The following is a 20,804-nucleotide window of genomic DNA, read 5'->3' on the forward strand; positions in this document are numbered from 1 at the left end:
GTCTCATTTACTTTGGCCCAGAGCTGATATTCAGCAGGTTCTGACCACTTCTGGAGAACCAGTAGCAGGAATTTTGAGTAGTTGAGTTCCACCTCTGACTGGCCCCATCCCCATTTATTCTCTGCCTCCTGAGTCCTAGCTGATTGGGAGGGAATAGGGATTTTTGCAGTAACCTTCCCCTGGAGTGTGGAGGGAATGGAGATTTTACAGTATTGTTCTCCTGCAAGACCCACCAAGCCACACCCAACCAAGCCACACCATGCCCACCAAGCCATGCCCACAGAACCAGTAGTAAAAAATTCTGAATTCCACCAATGCTTTGGCCATGTCATGCATGGAAATTCACCGGAGAAAGTAATTATGTTTGGAAGAGTTAGTGGTAAATGGAAACCAGTCCACCAAAGAAAGACATGGCTGGACACCATCAAAGCTGATACCAGCTGGAGAATAAAACAGCTCAAAAAAGTAGTGCAGGATCAGCAGATGTGCAGATACCTGGGCCATAGAATTGCCAAGACTCATATCTGACTCAATGGATATGGATCCATATTATATATTAGTTAGATCACACCTCAATATTGCATTCAACCTCAGAGAGAATCCAATACAACATGACAGGGTGTAAGATACACTGAATGACACCACTAAGTAGTTGGAACAGCAACATATGGACAGTATATGGGCTAAATCTTGTAAAGCCCAGATGTGATATTCCACACAAAGTTGTGGAGAATAACAGGACTAAGATCCTCTGGGACTTCCAGATCAAAGCAAACAGGCAGATACTGGTCAACAAACCAGACAAAGAGGTCAGAAAGAAGAAAACAAGGGTGGTGAGAGATGCAGCAGTGTCAAATGATAGCAAGATCCAAAGAAAGAGGATGGGATGCTGGAGAAGTTCCAGGGTCTAAAGGAGGAATTGGAGATGTTGTGGAAAATCAAGGCCAAAGTGGTCCTAGTGATAGAGACACTTTGGGCTGTGACACTGAAACTGGTAGAGGGGCTCCAGCAGATCCCAAGCACAACAGAAAAGTTCTAAGCCCAGAAGAATGAAGTGTTAGGAACTGCTAAGATACTGTGTCCATCCTTGTCTTAACTGACTCAGTGGTGACTGGAGAGAAGAGACCCCACCCTGGACCTTCTTTATGTGAGGTGCCACAGAGGTCACTGCTCCCCCTCCTATTCAACATCTGCATGATACATCAAGGTAAGCCCATCCATCTCCATATCCTTGATTTGCTGATGACACCCAATTGAACATTGGTGCTTCTGATAATTTAAGCAGAGCTGTGCATGTCCTGTCCTTCTGTCTGGAGGCTATGAGTGTCTGCATGGGGAAAAACAGGCTTTGAAGGAGCAGCAAGACTGCATGGTTTTGCCTTTGGGGGTGTTGTTAGTTCTAGGATTACACCATCTATGGTACTGGGTGGGGTCCAAACAGACTTTGCAAGAAATTTGGGGAATTTCAGGACTCACAACTCCTGCTTGAGCATCAAGTGAAAACGATTGCTAGAAGGGCTTTTTCACAACTTTGATTATGTACCACTTGTACACAACCTAGGAGAAAAGATGCCGTGGGCACATCTTGATTGGACTATTGGAATGTGTTCCAATTCGTACCAGTGTTGCAAGTTAAACCCCCCCCCCCATTTACATAGTTCTGGCATATATCTTTGTTTAAGCCATCCATAAATCTGTGCATTAAAGCCTCTTCAAACCAACCCAGCATAGAAACGGACAATTCATGATATAATGTATATAATCAGCCACTGGGCTCTTTCCCTGGGTAAGGGTTTTCATTCTGGTTCTGGCCTTCCGCTCTGTGAGCAGATCATCAAAGCATTTCCTCAGGGCGGCCATAAACCTATTATAGTCTCTCAGTAGGAGGAGTCACCGTTATGCAGGGCAACCAACCATTCCGCTGCCTTGTTCTCCAGCGCCATGGTAACCAGTTTCACCTTAGCTTCTTCTGTGGGGAGATCCTCTCCGAACTGTTGCATTAAATGCCAGACTTGGACCAGGAAAAATCCTAGGTCCTTTGATTCCCCACCAAATTTCACACCAAGCGGAGGAGCCTTTGCCATCCAGCATCTGTGGGGGGCTGCTCCCCCTCTTGGAAGGGCTCTCGTGGCTGCTGCTGCTGGCGCCGGGGTTTCTCCATCCTGATGAGCTCCACTGTCAGCTCCCAGGGCCCCACTTGGGTGGAGGAGGGCTTTTGCAGTTTTCTCCTCTAGTTCTGGGAGATCAGCTTCTCTTTTGGGACCATTCTCGCATAAGTGTCACCTCTCCCAAGCCTCTTGAAAGAGTTTCATAGCCTGAGACATCATAAGGTTCTCCTCATTGATGTCCTGCCAAGCAGCTGCTGTCCGCCGATATCGCCTTGTGGTAACTCCAGCCGGAATTTCCTCAGGGTCATACTTCTGTCCCACTCCCAATGACCACCTAGGGTGGACAGATCATTCCTCCAAATTCAGATCTGCCATCCGCTCCATTTCCAAGGGACACGAGGATGCAGCTGCCCCCATGTCGACCTTCTGGTCGCTGCCTGGGTAGGACATTCTTTTGAAGGTTTCGGCTTTATTTACACTCCCCTCAAGGTGTTAGCTCTGGGAAGAGTGCGAAAGTGAGATCTTGCTTAATGTCAAGCCAGCCTCCCTCAGCAACCAAGAAAGAAACCACTTAACTCCATTTCGCAGAATTAAGAGTACTTTTACTGGTTATGAAAAGATAGCAGCTAAGCAAAGCAAGATCTGAGGCAAAAGCGCACGAAATCATAGATATCAATATGTGACCCAACCCCCTCCCCCGGGGAACCCCACCCCTAGTCCAATCTGCAAATCCCTCAGGTGTCATGTGGGTTCCATCTTCAAAAAGCATCATCGGGTTGGTATGCAGGACAGTTGGCCTTGGCGGCTCCCATCACTATCTCCAGCATGAGCAGTAGATGGTGAGAACAAAACTCCCTTTACACAATCTCTCCTGTAATTAAAACTTCCCTTCCCAAATACCAGGCCTCCTCGTCCCCGTTTCAATGGCAGCCGAAAGCAAGTAGCGAAACAGAGACTGACAGCTTCATTTTACACAATTGTCAAGTTCAGCTGCTCTGTGGATTAGCAACAAAAGATTCAAATCTATTTTTCCCTTTCTGTTGAAGAAACAAAATGGAGGGCTGTTCCTTGCAATTATCAGAAGAACAGCAATTCTCAATATATCCCCTGTGGATTTAAGCCACAAAAGAGATAAAAATCTGCTTTCAAAAATATGCTTGAAGTACTCCAGGTGGGGGCAGGCAATGCTACCTCACCTTGTCTTGCAAAGAGCTAACTCCTTGGTTTGAAGAGACTCAGCTGCCCTTAATTTTCCCTTTGGTCACAGCCCAAACACAGGTAAGAGGAAGCATATTTGATATATCTACCCTGAATCCATCCAGGGGGCATGTGCTGGGTTTATCCTGTTAAAACTCTGGTAAATTTTAAAGTGATGCCTGCAATTCAGCTTCTGCACAATCTTGATTTCTGATCTAGGATTGAAAGTGACAAGAATGACTGGGCTGCTTCTCCTGCTGCTGCTCTTCTGGCTCCTGCCTCCAGCTATTGCTCAGAAGATGCAAACCCTTCGTGTGCTTCCACAACGTTACAAGATTCCGGAATATTATTACAGGCCTGGTGATCTCATTATTGGTGGGAATCTGCACTTGGGGAATTATTGGAACCCTTTCTTAGACTTTAACAAAGACCCATACCCATTTTCTCTCCCATATTTGTAAGTTTTACTCGGAGCACAAATATCTAGGTGGTTGTTTGCTGTGTTTGCTCAGAAATATTTATTCTTGCAATATTTGAATTTCCCAGTATAGTTCAAAGCTTTGTACTTTTCTCAGTAAAAACCCAGACTGATCACAATAGAATAACAGAGTTGGAAGGAAGTCTTCTAGTCCAACCCCCTGCTTAGGCAGGAAATCATATACCATTTCAGACAAATGGTTATCTAACATCTTCTTTAAAACTTCCAGTGTTGGAGCATTTACAATTTCTGAAGGCAAGTTGTTTCACTGGTTAATTGTTCTAACGGTCAGGAAAATTCTCCTTAGGTCTAGGTTGCTTCTCTCCTTGATTAGTTTCCACCCATTCCTTCTTGTCCTACCCTCAGGTGCTTTGGAGAATCATTTGAATTAACTGATTAAATAGGCTAGATTTTCAGTCTTTCTAGAAATCTTCACCAGGAAGACAGTAAAGCACATAAAGAGTAAGAGAGACAACACTTTAGGAATTTTACTAGAGTAGTGAAGAAGTTGACTTAAAATGTTAATTTGGACATAAAGTTATGATAGAAGCCTCAAGGAAAAGAGCAACACTTTTCCAGTGTGAGGTATGGCACAAAATCCAAAAATCAGTTTTGGAATCAGCAGTGCTTATGAATAATGGCCCTCAATGAATATTTGGTGTATTTTCCACTGGTGCCTTCTGCTTCAGATCCAAAGAAGCTGCTCCAAGAAAGATCAAAATTGGTTAGATTGCTGGAGGAGAAATTGGGTAAGATTACAGGCACTGAAGCAAAGAGAAGAAGGTAGGGATGACAGAAGGATATAAAATGGTCCATGATATGGACAGACAGGATTTCTCCATTGTCAAAAATCCATCTAAGTTTAACAATAAGCATCTTAAAAAAAAACCATCAACATTTGTGACTTTCTGCTCCAAAGAAAATGCCACAAAGAAATAGGACAAGGCAAACTCCACCATGAGACACAAACTTTGTGGCAATGTTTCACAATGTTTCTTTCAATATAGACCCACACCCAACAACTACCATCAGTTCATGGCCTTGGTGTTTGCAGTGACTGAGATCAACAAGGATCTGGTTCTCCTCCCCAACATCACTCTTGGCTTCAACATGTATGACAATGCCAATTGGAAGAGAAGGGTTTCTTTCATCAGTCTCCTTCTGCTTTCCACCCATGACCAAATGGTTCCAGGTTATAAATGTGACCAGTGGGACACTCTCCTCTCTGCCATTGGAGGGGACCAGTCCCAATTCTCACTGCTGATGGCCTCCATCTTCAGCATCTTCAAGATCCCACAGGTAAGGGGGGCCCTTTAGATTCCCTTTAGATCCTTTGGTTATCTTTATGAAGCACACACAGAGGTCCAATATGACACCAAAAGGTAGTGGGTACATCAATAGCACATGGCATAGAAAAAGAAGTTGTTAGGGGAAGGGGGAGAAGAAGGGAGAGAATTAAAACTGGAATCTCTGAGAGCACAGGAGAAAATGGCTAAAAGAGGAAGAAAGGGGAAAAGAATTACATTAGTAGTCTAAAGAGAATAGTAGTAAGATTGTTATGGTTGTGTAGCTAATTAAGAAATAAAGAAATTGCAGTATATTGTTAGAAAAAACTGACAGAAAATGCTCTCTAGGTTTAAATTGAATTAGAGGATATACGCTGTTTGTAGCAAAATGGAGAAAATAAGAAATGAAAATTTGGTGAAACTGTTAAGGGGCAATTGAAGATATTGTTTATGTAGTAAGAAAAAATAGTTACGAAGATGAAAAATAATGGAAGAATAATTTGGCTGAAAGTGAAAACAAGACCATGATGTAAAATGGACTATGTAAATGAGAGGAGATAAAAGAAAAGACCTGGACAACACGTTGGTCCTATAATATGTATAATTTGTATTAAAAAAATTAAAAACTTGAAAAAAAAAACACCAAAAGACTCAGCTTGACAGATGGAGTCAATAAACGGCAGAATGGGAATCCTTAAAGTCACCATCAATATTTACATTTGGTTTTTTGAAGAATATTTTCATATTTTTTTCAGCTCAGTCTTGGCTTTGAGTTCACTCAGGGAGACCGAAGAGTTTATCCTTCCTCCTTCCGAATTAATCCCAAGGAATTTCCTCTATTTGTGGGTTTAGTCCAACTACTACTCTATTTCCAGTGGAACTGGGTTGGGTTTATTGCCTCTGAAAGCGAGAGAGGAGAAGAATTCCTGTCAACTCTGAGGCCAATGCTCATGGAGAAGGAGATCTGCCTGGCCTTCATTCAAATGGTGAAAGAGGATCTTAGTGATGCAGAGTTGTACAAATTCCTTTCACATTTGGAAATATGGGCTAATATTGAAGTGATTCTTTCCTTTGGAGAACCTGACATTGTTCAAAAATTTCTTTTGGCTCTGAACTTAAAGTCAGTTGGTCAACGTCCATGTCCAAAAGTTTGGATCTTAACTTCATATTGGAAACCACATACAACCCATCTTCTATATAGAAGGAAAGCCTTAAAGCACTTACGTGGCTCTCTGCATTTTAGGGACCACAGTGGTGATATCTCACTGTTCAGCCATTTCCTCCTGTCTTTAGATCCTTTGAACCCACAAGGGGATAGGATCCTCCCAGTGTGGTGGGAACGGGTCTTTGGCTGTAACTTCCACAAACCAGGTCTCACTTTAAAAAAATACTGTACAGGAAAAGAGAATTTACGGAATCTGCCCACTTACGTGTTTCAAACAAGCATGACAGGTGAAAGTTACAATGTCTACAATGGCATTTATGCTGTGGCACATGCACTGCATGCAATGTATGGATCAGGAGTGAGACCAGCAGTGATGAGGCTGAGAAAAAGGATCTCAAACATTCAGTCATGGCAGGTAATTTCTTTATTTTTGATAGTTTGGACTGTTTTTCCTTTTGATGCAAAAAATAAGTTAAGCAGCTTTGTGGCAATCTTTTTTCTTGTCACTTTCTCCCATTAAGGGACCAATTGTTTCCTTGACTTTTTGCTTGTTTTTTACATGTTGAAAGAAGCTTTTTTTTTTAAAAAAAAAAATTGTCTTTTTTGAGCCTTAGCCTGTCGAATTCACCTTTGCAGATTCGAGCTATTTGCTGATATTCTCCCTTAGTGCCTCTCTTTTGACTTTTTATACTAGTCCTTTTTGTCTTTCAGTTTACAGTTTATCAGAATTTGTTGTGCAGCCATGCTGGCTTCTTTTTAGATCTCTTTATTTTAGTTCCTCATTGGGATTGCTCTAGACTGGGCTTTTATAATCTCATTTTTTAAAGTTTTCCAAGCTTTTTGGGTGTTTTCTCCTTGCTGATTCTCATCTGTGGGAATCCTTGTCATGCTCTAAGTTTATTGAAATCAACTCTCTTAATTCCAGTTGCCTTTTTGGACCTTATTCTATTGCTTGAGCTTGAATAATGTAGAATTCTAATATTTTATGATCACTCCACTCCAGGTTCCTGCAATTTCAACACCTCTATTCATTTCATCTGTTTTACTGATAATTAATTCCAATATGGCTCACTCTCTAGTTCTCTACCTTTGAGGAGACAATGTTCAATGCTAAGAATGTGTTTGATCTTCTAATAGGTGCAGAGTTTGTCTCCTAGGTGTTAAAGTCCCCCTTTATTATTGTGATATACTTCCAACATACTTTATTTAACTATCTAGGAAAAAGTTCCTCTCTTTGTTTAGGTGGTCTGAACTACTCGTCTATGGCAATGTCATTCTTTTTTTGTTTTACTTTTATATTGATCCAAATGCATTCAAGGTTGTTGTCATCAATATCTTGCTGTATTTCTGTAGAGATGTAGTTATTTCTTATATGTAATGCAACTTTACTTTCTCATGTATTAACTCTGTTTCTTAAATCCTTCTAGTTGTGTATTCCATTCATGGGTTTCATCCACCAAATTACATGATGGCAAAAGTATCATATCTGCCTTCATGTTGTTGGATTTCTCATTCACACTGTTTATACCTCATATTGGTATACAGACATTTGAATCTTTTCGACTGACCCTGTGTTTTCTACATAATTTGTTTTAGGTCTGAGAATCCACAAAATGATAGAAGGCAGAATGCCTTATCTCTTACTTTCAACCAACTATTCCAATTTCTGAAGGTCATTTTTCTTTCAGCTTCTTCCTTACTTGACGAATGTCCAGTTCAACAACAGTGCTGGAGAAGAAGTCTCATTCTCAGAAAAAGATCTGGGATCTGCTTGTTATGACCTTTTCAATTGGGCTCGCCTCCCCAATCCATCAATCATCCTTCTTAAAGTTGGCCAAATAAATCCTGGGGCTCCCCCAGGCCAAGATGTCACCATTCGCTCAGATGCCATTGTCTGGCCTACAAAGGTGAGCTAGAAAGTTCTCTCTCTCCTGAGGATGCAGAATGGAAAACAGAACTATTGAATCAGCAAACATGAATGCATTGTCAGGGTTCCAAATAGCATCCTCAATAAAATCAGAATCCAAGGCAAGAGGTTCCTCAAAACTCCAATTTATTATAAGAACCATGTTGGTATATCTGGGAAAACCTGAATCTGAAAGCTTCCAGGTTTTCCCTACCCAGTTGAAAGTTCAAGACTCTGCCCCAACACCCACAAGTCCATCACATGGTCCAATCAGTCATTTCTACAAAGGAAGATTCCTCCCATTCACATCTGTCCAGGTGCAGGGATGAGGTGACCTTGACTTTCTGAGAAGGAATGTTCTTTTGGCTATGTATTTCCTAAGCTCCATACAATTCCCCATCCCAGTTTCCCATAGTAGGCTATGTTTGAATATGTGGCAGGTTTGAGGCTCAATACCTCAATATTGGGTGAAAAATGTGTTTTGCATGGAGGACATTTGAGGTCTGATTTGTGTCACAATTGGGAAGAACATCTTGTAACCCAGTTGGCCATTAGAGCAGACAACAGTGATTCTAAGTACTCAAAACCTAATAATCAGGGCTCACTGCAATGATTTATTTTACCAATTCAATACACAGTGGTACACAGGTGGCATTGCTATTTGTAGGCACCCCAAAAGCTTTTGATAACATTAAATGGGAATTTATGCTACAGCAATTAAAATACATGGAATTCAGTGACAAATTTTGAAATATGTTCCAAGAGTAAATATGTTTTACCCTAAGCAAGAAATCAAAGTAATAGTGAATAGAGAGGTGACAAAAAAAATCAAAATTCAGAAGGGTAGGAGGCAAGGGTGTCCTTTATCCCCATTGTTATTCATATTAACTTTAGAAATGATAACGAGGATAATACAGAAAGAAACACAAATTAAAAGTCTGGAAATTAGGAAAGAAGTTTATAAATTGCAAGCATTTGCAGACAATTTAGTTTTTAAGAATTTACAACCACTAAATTCAAGTTTGAGGCTTATGGAAGTATTAGAAGAATATGGATACACAGCTGGACTGAAAATTAGCAAAGATAAAACCAAAATGATAGTTAAAAATATGATGGATAGGAAGAAGGCGGGGCTTAGCAGTGAGAAGATGGAGTTTCAGGCTACTCCTGAAATTCCTCTATACCAAAGGATTTTTGGACGGGTTCTTTGAACTCTAGCTGTCCCGGAGACGACAGTGAAGGTGGGGAGAGACCCAGGACTCCAGAGATATCTGCAAATCTCTGGGGGAGGGTATTAACTCCTCGTGCCAATTCCTTTTTGGATTAGCTGCGTGCTAACTGAAACTGCAGGTTGCCCCTAAGAATGGAAGAAGTGATGTCATCTGGTAAGCTGATTTTATTATCCAAGAGAGACTGTTCGTGTTAAAAAATTAAGCTAATTGAAACCAAAGAACAAGAAGATCTAGTGGCGAATTGGCTTTTCTAATGGATTTATGACTGGTGGTTACTTTACTTCTTAAATGCTTCAAGAAACTCCGCGACATCCTCCCCCCTCTGAATCTCCCTAAGTGGATCGTAAAACTTATCTCCTACTAATTAGCCCGTCACGATTCAACATTTTTACTACTTTACTACCTAGTTCTGTTTACAACTAGATAAGATTGACAGCCTGTAAGAGACCAAAAAAAAAGTGCTTCGAAGCCTGTGGGGGAAAAAAAAAGAGAGCTTCTAATTTTTAACTACGACACATACGACACATCATGGCGTCCCAAAATACCTCTAAGATTTCATTTCAGGCTCTTTTCTCTGCGTGTAGAGGACTCTTTGATTCTTACCAAAAACTGGAAAGAACCCTGGATCAACTGATTCTAAAATATGAAGTTAAAACTGAGATCGTTGAATGCTTAAATGTTCCTGAAACACAAATGGAAAGTGTGAGAAATGGTGTCTGGTCTATCTCAGAGGAAGAAAGGAGGGGGAAAGCTATAAAGAAGACTCATTTAAAGAGACAAAGTGCAGGAGGAATGGAGAATCCACCCTTGAGAATTAAAGTTAATTTGGGAAATTTTATAAGCCTAGGACAACATTATTATTTCATCACCGACATTCAGAATCCAAAGGTGCCGAAATATTTTTGTTTGGATTTGCTTATGGAAACATTTGGTAAATTTATCCAACGAATGGCTATTGGGCTGAGGAAATCTCGTTGTTGGAGGGACACAGGCTGACAGATGGGACAATACAACCTAAAATTAGCTAAATCGGATTACTTCAATTTGTAATAGATATAGCTGAATAATGACTGATATGGATAGCAATATATATAATTTGGAACTGGCTGATAGATTGATGAATACAATTGAAAACTAGTTAAACCTAATTGCTTTTTCTTGTAACAGATATTGCTGAATAATAATTGATACTGATAGTAATGTATATAATGTGGAGTTGATATGATAACTAACAATTGGATATGAGAAAACACCTTTAGATTATACATAAAGAGTATTAACTATAATAATTAGCACTATTAAAAAAACTAAATAAAATTCATACAATCAAATGTTAATCAATACTGGGAAAATGTTATGATATATGATATAATTGAATATTATGGATGTTTAGCTAAAATAGGATATGAGGATTTGATGATAATAGAGGATTTTACAAATAAGTAAATGAATTGTCAGCATGTGTTATGGATTAATTCTTTAGCATAGCTAAGGATGAAGGATGTTTAAATAACCATAATAATTAAAACTGGAGGTATAATGATGTTGATATGGTAAATATTCGAGTTAAGATATCTGAATTAATATGAATTAACGGAAGAGAAGCACCAAAACATGTTGTAACCAGTTGATATACTTCTTTTTTTTTTTCATAATAGACACCTGTGTTTTGTTTTGTTTTCCTGATTGTCGTTTTTGTCTTTTTTGTATTATCTACTATCTTTTATCTTAATTTTTATTTTCTATTTGTCCTTTTTTCTTTTTTCTTTTTTTGATTTCTCTCCCCTCCCATTGGTGTGGGTAGGTATTGTTCAAGATTATTCCTCCTACCAATACTCCTAAATAATAATTACAGTTAAATGAAAATGGATATATAATAATGCTTGAGTTAATATGAGTTATGTTGGTTGACTGTGGAGGAGATGTACCAAAACTTATCTGTAATCGATTGATATATTAAGAAAGATGCTGTACCCGTTTCAAACTAAAATTAAAAAACATTTAATTAAAAAAAAATATGATGGATAAACAGGAGGAGGAATTGGCCAAGGGAATAAACGTACAGATTGTGAAGAAAGTGAAATATTTAGGAATCTACATAACTGCAAGATACACATCAATCAAAGAGGACAATTATGTTAAGCTAATAAATTATATAAAGGAAGATTTGGAGAGGGGGAGAAATTTGAGACTTTCTTTAATGGGAAGAAGAGCAGTGATCAAGATGAACATTCTACCAAAATTACTTTTCTTGTTTTAAAATATCCCTATAAAATTGGATAAAAAGTATTTTGGAAATTTGACCAAAATGACACCAGAATACATTTGGCAAGAGAGAAAAAACAAGGATTAAATTTAAACTTTTGCACGATGTAAAAGAAAGAGTAGGGTTTGGCGTACCAGATTGAGAGTTTTATCACCAAAAAACAATGCTCACCTGGGTAAAACTCTCTGTAAACCGCTTAGAGAGGCCTGAAAGGCCTATGAAGCGGTATATAAGTCTACTGCTATTGCTATTGCTAAAAGAATGGATAAAGTTAAAAAATAAAAGATTGCTAACATTAGAGGGCAACGATTTACAACTAGGATGGCACACATTTTTGTGGTATGGGAAACAAGTAGCACATCAAGACTTATAAAACAGGCATTATTGGAGATATGGAATAAATGCAAGCAACAGAATTATAGCAAGGTTCCGATTTGGTTATCCACATTAGAAGCGTTAGTGCACCCAAATTTTATCAATCAGGAAAAACAGATTACCTATAAGGATATAATGAACAAAGAAGGGGGATTGAAATTGAGGAAAGAACTAAAAGAACAAGGGGTAGAATTGGAATGGTAGTTCTAGTTACAAATCCAATATCATTACTTGAAAGACATGAAAATGTGGGATATCAATAGGGAGCTAACGACAATAGATAAGATCTTTTTGGGGACAAATGATGAATGGTAAAGAAGATTTATAAATTTTTATTGGATTATAAAATGGAAGAAGAGAAGGTTAAGGAAATAATGGTAGCATGGGCAATAACCTTTGGATACAATATACAACTGGAAAATTATGGGAAAATTATGGGAAAGAAATAGAAAAATAACATTGGCAATACCATATAAAGAAAATTTACCATATTTTTGGCATATAAGATGCATCTTTTTCCCCCTAAAAGAGTATGGAAATGTTGGTGCGTCTTATACACTGAATACAGCCATTTTTTGCCTCCCGAAACCCCACCCCGACATCTCATTTTTATGAAAAATGGGCCATTTTTTGCAAAAACTGGGGTGTTTTTGCCTCTCCCCCCAGAAGCACTCTGCAGGCTTCAGCAGGGATGGGGGAAGGGAAAAATGCCCCCGTTTTGGTGAAAACGGGCCCATTTTTCACCAAAACAGGAGTGTTTTTGCCTCTCCCCGAAAGCACTGTGCAGACTTCAGCAGGACTAGGAGAAGTGAAAGAGGCCCCCATTTTGGTGAAAAAAGGGGAAAATTTGCCTTACCCAGCCCTGCTGAAACCTGCAGAGTGCTCCTGAGGGCCAGGGAGGACAATTTTTTTTTACTTACCTCTTCGAAATCTTGGTGCATCTTATACACCGGTGTGTCTTATAGTCTGAAAAATATGGTATATAAAATGTTTTATAGGTGACACCTTCCACCAGCAACATTAGCAAATATGTTTAGAAATTTATCACCAAATTGTTGGAAATGCAATCACAAATCAGGCACGTACTACCACATATGGTAGTCATGTAAAAAAGCAAAAGAATATTGGCGGAAAATTCAAATATGGCTGACAGCGTTAACCGAAGAGGAAATAGAATTTAAACCAGAATTATTCCTTCTGGGAATTATAAATGAGGAATATAGCAATGGGGTAACTTACTTAACAATACATATTATAATGGCAGCAAGAATGGTCTTTCCCCAAAACTGGAAAAACAGGGAAATTCCACTAGAAGAGGAATTGATTAGGAAAATTCTGACTTGCACTGAAATGGATAGGATGATATGGGAATTGAAGAATAAAGGTGAAAAAGAATATTATAAGATCTGGAATAAATTTTATCGATGGTTGGAACGGAAAAGAGGGACCTAAAAATAAGAAATGAATAGGATTTATAGAATGGAAAATTAGAATTATTTATGTAACTATAACGGAGTGAAAGTGGATAAAACAATATCGAAAGTAATATGGACTGAAATAATATGTCTTTATATTTGTAGATACTGAATAGACCAAATGTTAATAAGCAAGGTGGTTATGATATTTAAATAATATTTTAGTATGTATGGCAAAGACAAAGCCAGGATGGTTATACTGTATCCAATGTTTTATTGTGTGTTTAATAAAATATTTTTGAAAAGACACAGGACTTTTTAAAAGAAAAAATAATAATAGTTTGCACCGGAGGGATATCCTCCAGGAAGCCATATGGTGCACTCACCATTAAACATTTCAAGACAGATGGAGAACGTGATAAAGTCAAATCTATGAACAGGTGATGTAAGATGTAAACATAGATGTTCATGATTGGTAAACTCAAGTTTATTCCCAGCCATCCTACCGTTTACTCTCTTCAATACAAATTATAACATTGTATTGTATTAAATATATATATATAGATAAATCACACTAAGAACCAATTTTGTTCATGGTTGCCTCAATTACTTCAAATTTCTTCTATGTTTCTGTTTTGCTAACACACTCTAATTGTTCCAAGAACTTCTTTTCTTCACACTGTTCAGTTGGATTATCATGTTTTATTGTTTCATAAAAGCTGTCGCTCAATGTCATTAGTCTTTCTTTGCATACCAAAGTCTGTGCCCCAATCTCCAGCATTCACTGGTGGGCCAAGAGTACCACTGAACTAAAAGACCCTGGTGAACTATGTCTGATTATGGAAATATAATGTGGAGATGAAAAAAGTGAATCTGTTAATTGCTTCAGTCATCTCAAGGATTTCTCTTTTTTCTTTCAGAAGGTGCCCTTTGCCAGGTGTAGCATGAAGAGATGCCAAGCAGGAGAGAGGAGAAGTGTCCCAGAGGGCAAGCAGGTTTGCTGCTACCAATGTGCCCCTTGTTCAGAAGGGACCATTTCTGATCAGACAGGTAGAGCAGACTTCAAATCTAGATCTTCCAGGATCAGTGAACCGGTCCGTAAACCAAAGTTTTATTTTTTTTGTAAAATCATTGTTCACGGAATAGTTATGCTTCTACATTTCAGAGTACAATTTGTGGGTTTTCCCTGTAAATCACTTCTTTCACTTTTCAAAATACTTGGTGCACAATTCTATGACCTTCTTGTAATTTCTCTATAAATCAATTTGGATCAGGAAAAGAGACCATTCCCTTCCATGATATTCAATGCAGCTTTTTATGTCTTCCTCTGTTGCCTTGTGGACATTCTCAGGACCAATGAAAAAATAATCTCTACACACACACACACACACACACACACACACACACACAAACACACAATTTCTGGCTGAAAGATATGTCAGTCTTTCTGTAGTTCCAGTATGAAGTGGGGAAAAAACATCACTCTCACATTGAAAGACACAGTAATCATGGGACTTCCCAGTGAATTGAAAGTGCCTTTTTTCCCACAGAAAATTGACCAGGCCAGCAGATGCATGTTGCTAACAAATGTATCCCTGGATCATTAATAATGAAAAAGGTTCAGACTTTTTTGATCCACCATGAAATGTACAGTGCTGCATTCCATTACATCACTCGGCAGCTGGCCATAGGATTAATGCTTACATTAAGACTCTTGATTTCAGATGCAGCTGAATGTGATCCTTGCCCTGAAGACCAATACCCCAACAATGACAAGGTTCAATGCATTGCCAAGAAGATTCACTTCCTTTCCTATCAAGACCCCCTGGGATATGCTTTAGCTTCTCTAGCTCTTTTTTTACTTTGCTCACAACTGTTGTCCTGGTGATTTTCTGTAAGCATCATGATACACCAATTATCAAGGCCAACAACCGAGATCTCAGCTACATCCTCCTGATTTCCCTTCTGCTCTGCTTCCTCTGCTCCTTCCTCTTCATTGGAAAACCCAGGAAGCTCACCTGTCTCTTCCAACAAACTGCCTTTGCCATTCTCTTTTCCCTTGCAGTTTCCTCTGTGTTGGCAAAAACTGTCATGGTGGTTCTGGCCTTCATGGCAACCAAGCCAGGGAACAGGACAAGGAAACTCTTAGGAAAACCACTGACCATCTTCATTGTCATAGCCTGTCCCCTGATCCAAGCAGTTCTTTGTGCCACCTGGCTTGTAACCTCTCCCCCATTTCCCAACATGGACTTCCACTCCTTGGTTGGACAGACAATCCTGGAATGTAAGGAAGGTTCAATTTTAATGTTTTATGCTGTCCTTGTCTATCTTGGTTTTCTGGCTTTTATGAGTTTCACAGTGGCCTTTCTGGCTAGGACATTGCCTGACAGCTTTAATGAAGCCAAGTTCATTACTTTCAGCATGCTGGTCTTCTGTAGTGTTTGGATCAGCTTTCTCCCCACCTACCTGAGCACCAAAGGGAAATCCATGGTGGCTGTGGAGATCTTCTCCATTTTGGCATCTGGGGCTGGTCTCTTGGCTTGCATCTTTTTCCCCAAATGCTACATTATCCTACTGAGGCCCAATCTGAATCGTAAAGAGAATATAATGAGGCAGAAGAATTATTGACTTATGTGGAGATTGGATGCTGCGATTTTGGGATATTTTTCTACTTGATCTGATTTCTAAAATAAACTATGAAATGCCAGAAAATGTTGTCCATTAAATAATTGAAGATAACATTATGTGACTAATAATAAATATTACATAATCAGTAACAATCATCCAATCGTCCCCTCAGGGAAAAGGGCGGCCTATAAATCTTAATAAAATGTCTTAAAAAATGTCTTAAATGTCTTTCTGTCATGATGGTCTCTTGTGATGAGCCGATAGACAGAGAAAGGAAGCAGTCTGCTTCCTCCCATATTTGGGCATACCAGGGGTTGTGACACAATACATACATACATACATACATACATACATACATACATACATACATACATACATACATACATACATACCTCAGTCTGAGGCATGGCAACCCCTTAAAATCCAAAGGTTATAAATGATCAGATAGAGGAGTCACCCACCCACCCACAACCAAACTCCGTCCTACCAAGGTTCACTTAAAGGCTGTTGTTTCCCATCCAGATTCCCAAAGTGTTCAGAAACCATGAAGAAATATCCATAGTACCTGTTAGTTCACTTGAGACACAGATGTACAACAGGGGATCATCTGCATATAGAAATATCTCATTCTATGGTAACATGTAGATGTTGAACAGGAACAGAGAGAGCACCAAGTCCTGTGGACACCTCATTTGCCTTTGACATGATATGGAACTGGCCATGGAGGAAGGAGATGAACCAGCACAAAACTCTACTCCACTCCCTTAAGTCCTGGAACCGACCCAAAGGTATACATGGCCAATCATATCAAAAGCCATGGAAAAGACCACAAGAACTAGAATGGATACATGACCGTCATCCAACTTCAACCAGAGATCATACAAAAGTGTGACTAATGGTGTTGCTGTCCCATTTCAGACCTAAAGCCTGACTAGATGGAGTCTAGATAATCCACTTAATCCAGGATTCTCCTAAAGTGCAGCCCTATCACTTTCTCAATCCCCTTCTCTTAAAAGAGGAGGTGGGAGACTGTATGAAATAATCAGCATGTTGGGGTCTAGCAAAGGTTTCTTGAGGAGAGGCCATAACAGCATCTATTTAAAGGATGCTGGAACCTCTTCCTGAAGGATGAAGTAAGTATCCTTAGGACCCACCCAAATGTCACCTTCCAAGTGGCCTTCACCAGCCAAATGGGACATGGATCTAGTTCAGAGGTGGTCACATCTACATCCCAAGGACTCTGTTGATTTCCTTAGTATCAACAGGATCAAACTCTTCCTAAATCCTTTCTATAGCCTTCCCCATAGGATCTACACCATGCTTGGCCTCGAACAGGGAACAGATCCAAGTAATTTTATCAACCAGATGCACGGAGAATTCCTCTATGAGGCTGAAGGAAAACCTACATGTGACCCTTACCCAGAAGGTTTAGGATAATTGTTACAAAATCCATAGGGTGTCACTCAGTGCTATAAGAAATGCAATAAGAATGGAGAAATGTTGCCATTTTGAGGCTTGTACTGCCATGAGGGAGGCCTTCATAGAAGCTCTTCTCAGATATGTCAAACACAAGGCCCGTTCCTCCCCAACACAGGAGGGGGCATGCAGGGGGGGGCAATAGTGTCTGGCAGTTTCTGCACCCCGCTAGAGCCCACTGTGCTCCATAGCCCATGCTGTGCAAGTGGGTCCAAGCACTGGGACTGCCAGGCCAGCCCTCCAAGCAGCAGGCGGAGGCAGAGCCATGAGAGAAGGAACATGACCAGGCCTCCTGAATGCACCGGGTAGCCACCCACTCACTCACCCACTCTGTCCCACCATTTGATTTTGCTTGCCCATGGCTTTCCCAGCTAGGACAGGGCAGGTGGCTGCATGGCTCCCTTGAAGACCAAATCTCATGCCTTCTGCCATGCATCTGCTTCCACCTGCTGCTGTTGATGCCACCAAGGAACTCAGCCTGTTCTATCCAAATCTTTCCCCCTGGCTCCCCCAGACACGTAGAATGAGCCTCCTGCCCATCACCCTACCTGCAATGGCCCCAGTTTATGGGAAGGGCAGGAAGACCCATCCCCAAGAGGCAATTAGGACTCCCCTCCCTACTTTGCCTCGCCCGAGCCCATCCCCACAGCTGACCTACAGGCCCTGTACAGCATACATCAGGATCCCGCATCCGGACCACGCCCACTTCACCCCTGCCTTGCATTCAAGCAGTGGTACCAGCAGTAGCATTTCCCTCCACCAGGAGCTGCACTGTCCCTCAACCCCCCCTCACGGTCCAGGAAGCCCACACTGGGCAAGGAGAGTGACCACAGCAGCAGAATCTTGGAGCAAGAGGTGAATGGGCCTATGCATACCCTCAAAGAAGTGGGGCTGGGCTGTGGAGTCCTTGGGCTCTAGGAGCTAAAGTGTCAGTTGCCTGATGCCCAGAGCCCTGGGTGGCTCATGCTGCCATCCATGGACCTCCCATGTGGACCGAGAGGGTCAGTGAGGCTCCTCTAGAGGATCAATTTGGTTCCAACCCAACATGAGGGACATCAAGTTGGTCAAGCCCACCCTGGCCAAGCCCACCCAGACACCCACAACCACCAGCTATGCCCTCTTGGCTCCCCTAAGGCCAACAACAATCCTAATCTGCCCCCCTCAAATTGAAATAGTTTGACACCTCTGCTCTAGCTTATGTTGAGTCATATTCATCCCTCATGTTCCTTCTGCCGAGCTCTGGATGTCTCTTGATCCTTTTCAGATCCCTCAATTGAATCATGGGGCATGTTGGGAACTATGGACCAAGAGAGGTTGCATGCAGTGATCCTATCCAAGGCCTCAGTAGCTTTCCTATTGCAGGTAGTAGCCAAGGCCTCAGAAGGACCATCCAGCAGAGCCTGGGTATAATCCACAGTTCCCTTTGGAACCCCATCTGTCACTAAGAGGGGACTGGTCAAATAGATCTGGCCTCCCTGCAGAGAGGGGCAACGTAAAAGAATCTCAAAGTCATCAGGCCATGATCTGTCCAGGACAAAGAAGACAAGGATAGCTTCTCCTCAGATTATGTTGGAAGTGATCTGTTTTGAGTTGAGCCAAGAATGATGGTGGGCATGTTGAAAAGCCTCTAAGGCCAGTCCCAGGGATGGCAAATGGACCTCTCTCAAGACCATAAGGCGGGGAAACCCAGCGGTCAACTGTGGAATGCCCTCCAGAGGCCCATGGACGTTGCTGTGCAGCAGGAAGGTTGATACAGAAGTAATGATCCCAACTGGTCCTATGAATGAACCTTCAAGGAAAGAATTTCAGACCTGGTGATTTGGAGAGCAACACCCCAAAAGGCCAAAAGAGACACTCGGATGACAATTGCTACACTTAGGCCACAGAAACAGAAATTTGTAACTCTTGCCAAAAAAACTTGCAGTTAATATCTTGAGATACTTCCTCAACTTACATTTCTGCCTTCTGCCAATTATACCCAAGTAGCACTCCTATTATTTGACCAAACTAGGGTATAAGCCAAAATCCAACTTGTGTGCAGGGGTCACTTTTATGTAGGTCAACTACACAACTTCCCCAGGACTCCATCTGCTCTGTGAATTACACAAGGAGACACAAATATGTTTTCCATTCTGCTGCATGAAGAGCAGCTGTTGCTAAGGGGAAGGGACAATGGCTTTTCCCTGCAATTATCAGAAGAACAATATTTTTTCATGTATCCCCTGTGGATTTCTACACACAGAGATCTTCCATGATAAAAGTTGCTTTTAAAATATCTCTGAGTTCGCCAGTTGGGGGGACAGAACGTGTCACCTTGGCCTCTCTTGCAAAGAGCTCACTCCTGGGTTGGAAGAGACTTACATTCCTTTGTTTCCTTTATGGCCACAGCCAAAGTACAGGTAAGAGGAAGCATGGTTGCTATAAATCTGTGTTGGGGCCATCCAGATGGCGTAGGTGGTGTCTGCTAAAGTTCCAGTGAGATTTCAGGAGCAACCTTCAAATCAGTTTCTGTATAAACCTTCATTTCTGTTCTAGGAGGGAAGAAGACACGAAAGACCAGGCAGGAGATATGCTACTGTTCTGGGTGATGCTCTTCTGGCTCCTGGCTCCAACTACAGTGGAGAGGCTGAAAACTATATGTGTGTTCAAGGATTATATGAACATAGATGAAAGCTACTATAAGCCTGGTGATCTCATTATTGGTGGGAATTTGCCTTTGGGGATAAATTTCAAGACTCCTGTTCCAGAGTTTAATACAATGATGCTTCGTTTAGGGAGTCTGTAAGTTTCAGCTAGAAACTTTTTGCTTTAAATTCAGTGACTCCTTTCAGAAATAGTTTTAGTGTTTTGTACTGTCTAGTTTAGTGCATATTTTGAGCTTTTCTGAATAAAACAGCAAGGTTTTAAAATAGGCTGGAAATCTCAATCTCTTCATCAGAAAGATGATAAGCAACAAAAATGAAGGTGGAAGCTGTGCTGGCCTAATGAAGAAGTCAAATTATAATATTCATCTGACCAGTAACTTGTGGAAGAAAATTCAAATAAAAGCTCAACACCCTTCAAGTGTTCAGGGATGAAAATAAATCCCAGTTTGGGAATCAGCATGGTTCTTACATAATGTCCTTCAGTGTATCTATGAGGTGACTCCCACTGTAGTCCTGTGCTCAGCAATACTTTCCCTACCTGAAGAAGCTGCTCCAAGAGAGACCATAAATGATTACGGTGAAAGGGGAGCAGTTGGAAAGGATTACAGCCACTGCAGCAAAGTGAAT

At 40.7% G+C, this 20,804-nt stretch overlaps 1 pseudogene; it reads left to right on the plus strand.

Annotated features, from left to right (window-relative positions):
• Positions 1-4,420: 4,420 nt before the first annotated feature.
• LOC116507006 lies at positions 4,421-16,056 on the plus strand (annotated as a pseudogene).
• The last annotated feature ends 4,748 nt before the right edge of the window (positions 16,057-20,804 follow it).

Source organism: Thamnophis elegans, chromosome 1 (assembly GCF_009769535.1).
Source record: "Thamnophis elegans isolate rThaEle1 chromosome 1, rThaEle1.pri, whole genome shotgun sequence".
Lineage (NCBI taxonomy): Eukaryota > Metazoa > Chordata > Lepidosauria > Squamata > Colubridae > Thamnophis > Thamnophis elegans.